We start from the raw sequence: 3,936 nt of genomic DNA, 5'->3' as shown, positions 1-3,936 counted from the left end.
GGTAATCGTAGGTCAGTTGCTCTATTCTGTGCCATGGTTCTAACATGTGGTCAGTGGCCTATTTCGGGACCGACCTCCAGTTGGCCATGTTGGGCCGACTAGGTCAGTCTCCCAATTGGGTCTAACTGACTATGATTAGTGGCTATATAAGAGCAAGCCCGTGAAGCCCATCATCATCACTGGCTACAAAAACCGTGATTCCTTAGCATCCATCCTCCGTCCTCTGCTATTTCAATCATGCCATCAAAGTTTCTCAAATAGGAGTGCACGGCTGGGACGTAGCGCCATCTATTGTATCAATTTTATAGTAATCAAATTTTTTATTCTCCATACTATGTGCTTTTCTCTCTTGCATACGAGATCCTGTTATCTATTGAGCATAGATGTTGTATTGTTTTCTTATAATTTTCTTCCTCTCTGTGAATTCAGTACGAGTATTTCGTGAGGTCAACTCAGCTATCCACTCACTAGCTTCTACATTGAATAATGTCTCTGTTACAACTCCCTATAGCTTGAGCAAACAGTCCAACATTATATAGTTTGTTCCAAAACGTGTTTTGCCATGTTTTAAAAACTCTAGTGGATGTTCTCGAGGTTGGTGGTTGCTGAATATGCCCAACAATCTCTCATGGTTGAGGAGTTTAAAAGGATTGAAATGTCCTCTTCATCAAATAGAAAAGTAAGAGGTTGTTCTCGAACTTGAAACCTAACTTGAAATGACTTCTCCATCTGCTGCAAGGTATGATTATTTTCTAGACTCATCCGATGGATAGCTAGTGCAGCTTTGCTTTCTTGAGATGAGCTTCTTATATTCTCTACTCCAGCTATGTCCTCCTCATCCTCCTCCTTTTCCTACTCCTATAAAAGGATAAAATAATTATGAGATTCAAAATTTTATATTAATTATAATTTTAAAAAGGCCTTTAACTAAATAAAGAAAATTAAAGATAAGTTTTCATACCTCTAGATATCTTCGTGGTCTTTTTATGTAACCTTCTAAGGCAAGGTCAGTGTCATATCCATCTCCTTCAGCTTCCTTACTATCGTTGGTGTCCTCACTATCATATCCAGAGCTTTTAGCATTTTCATCATCTTTCTTGCTCTCATCATACATGGCCATCTCTATGTTAGCATCCTCTTCATGTGAGATTGGACATTTCTTATCATACTTTATTGTGAGAGAAGCCACTATATCAAGGTATTCCAAGCAAGCAAGGCTCTCAATAATATTTACATGGTGTCCTTTTCTGATAAGAGCTTCAAACAAATGTCCCATTTGACACAATGTGACTTACCATTTGGATGGCAACAAAAATTCCATCATACTAATTAAAAGATCAGCACTTTTTGTTGGCCTTTCATAGTGATTTGCATTGGATGGAGGGGGCGTGGAGCTTCATTCTCTTCTAACACTAGTTGCAATCTCTTTGCATTCCCTCTTATGTTGTTCTATAAGGAGTGATCATTATAAGGGCTCTTCATGCACAAGAAAAAGGTTTCAAGACTCTATATCTTGAGACCGCATTCTCTCTTATCCCTCTTTCTTGAGTATATACCATTGTAAATCTTAAGCTCATTGCCATATTGTTTTTCTAGGGTAGCAAACATTTTTTCCTTGTCATCTTTATTAGCAAATATGACTGTTACATAGTCCCACTCTACCAATGGTGGTATGTAATATTCTGTCAAGGAGTTGACAAATGTCATTCGGTGATATTTCATAGACAAAGAAAAGCTGAGGCCTCTCCCAAGCAGTGTCATCGAACAAAAAATCATTCAATGAAACTCCCTTGCACTCAACACTCTTTCCAGACTCTGAAATGATCTCATGTATGAAAAAAAATCCCTTGTTCAAAGTTTTTGCTTTTCTGAGAGTGTGCTTATTGATGACTTTTTGTGCATATGCATACACATTTTCCAGAATGTCACTTGCCATAGAAGGAGTAATTTCATATCCATCATCTTCTACCTTCACCCATTTATGCGCCCAAGCCTTCTGTTTAGTCGACAGTAAAGCTGATGCCATGTGCCTCACAATGCTATGATCAATTTTACATTGGCTAATTGGAATATTTTTTTCTGCCAGCAAATATTCAATTACACTCTTTACTGCATCACGTTTGACCTGTTGGATGATGCAATCTTCCATGCACTGATCTTTATCCTTTTTGCCAAAAAACCATTCTTTGGACATTAATTTCTCTGCAGCAAGACTTGTGTATTTGTCAGCAAGTTTCTTAGAGGCCTCCACATTCGAGCCGTCATCTCTTTTTTCTCAATGTTCTTTGCCTTGTCTTTAATCAATGATGGAGCCTCATATGTGACATCTCCCTTCTCACATGCAAGACACACAACTTTTATCTGATGAAAAACTTCATCACTATGGAAAAGTGTGCTTTTGTAGTCTTGATACCTGGACCTTACTATCTTAAAGCTTGTAATTACCTCTGTTCTTTCCTGCTTTCCCCTTGGTACAATGGCACTCAACATGTGTAGAAGTCAACAAGATTATCCGCTTCCACTTTAGTTGCAGTTCTTTTGAGAGTGGTCACAAGAAAATGAAAAGTTCTCCATATGGTCCTAGCTTTGAGCAACATCTATGAAGTGGAGGTGATCTTTCGTAGTGCATGAATGGCATGATTAAGTCTTTCCGACTCAATTAAATATTTTTTCTCGTTCTTGAAGATACAAATGCATGCAGAATAGTAGTGGAATTGAGGCACACTCGTGAAGGTTTGATAAGTATTTTCTCCTTTGTTATATGCCTCTCTAGAACACTCATTAGAAGCATAGGCATAGTGCTGACCATCTATTGCCACAAATGTGCAATGAGCTAAGAAATTTCTCTTGGCATCCTTTATATGTCGTTTTGGACCATTCACTGAACTCTGTCCTTCTTGAAGTGAGGGAACTTGTTTTTCGAGAAACTTAGTGAATTGCATCTCAAAATATATAGGCTAAAAGCAATTGATGGATTGACTAGAATCTCCTTTGACTGGCCAAAATGCCCTTGGACGGAGTACCAAATTAGAAACAACTCATTTTTTTCCATCAATTAAAGCTTGAAAAATCTTTTTAGCATAGACGATATCTAAGGTCCTATTGTTGGTGAAGACGCTTGCTTTGACCACCATTGAAGATGTATAACTTGAGTCTTATGGCCCCATATATATCCTGGATCCTCATCTATCACAGCCTCATTCAAGCGAAGATTTAGGTTCTTCATTTATTTCTGCTTCTGAATCTAACCCCATTTTAAGACCCTCTACATCCTCTTCATGTTCTTCCTCTTCTCTTCTTTGCCCTTTCTTTGTATATGAACGACCTCTTTTTCGAGTTATAGGACTTGGAACTATAGCTCGTGAAGTACTCGCCTTTTGCATTTGACGTTGGGGTTTATTTTTTAGGGGCTCTATGTGAACCGCTTTAGATTGCCCTACTTCTTCTTCTATTGCCTCAACTTCAAGTATACTCAAGGACTGCAGTTGTTCTATTATTCCATCAACTTCATGAGTTACACCATCTAAGTGAGTAATACCATGAACGAGAGATGCATGTGCATGTCCTGTCTCATCTGATGCATGCTGTGTCTCAACCAATTCAATTCCTGTCTGAGATGCATGTGCATGTCCTGTCTCAGCCAATTCAATTCCTGTCTCAAATGTAGATCCCTTGTAAGAATCCACATATACAAGACCCTCATCCAATGCTACAATGTGTTCTGTCTCATCTACTTCGGTTTCTCTCTCATTTGTATTACCATGAACTAGGTCTACATGGCTTGTCTCATCACTTTCTTTCTCATGTGTGGATTCTTGCACCTAAGGTCCCTCCAATGAAGTTGAACCTTGTTCAATGACACCCTAAAAGTATTCAAGGATTATCTTTGACTGCATTTTTCTTGCTTCCTCAATGGGAAATTCCTCCCACACATGT

This window comes from Dipteris shenzhenensis, chromosome 7 (genome assembly GCF_047967505.1).
Source record: "Dipteris shenzhenensis isolate YYH24624 ecotype China chromosome 7, Dip_SZ_1.0, whole genome shotgun sequence".
NCBI lineage: Eukaryota > Viridiplantae > Streptophyta > Polypodiopsida > Gleicheniales > Dipteridaceae > Dipteris > Dipteris shenzhenensis.
The sequence above is the reverse complement of the archived record's forward strand: the minus strand, read 5'-3'. Positions refer to the sequence as shown.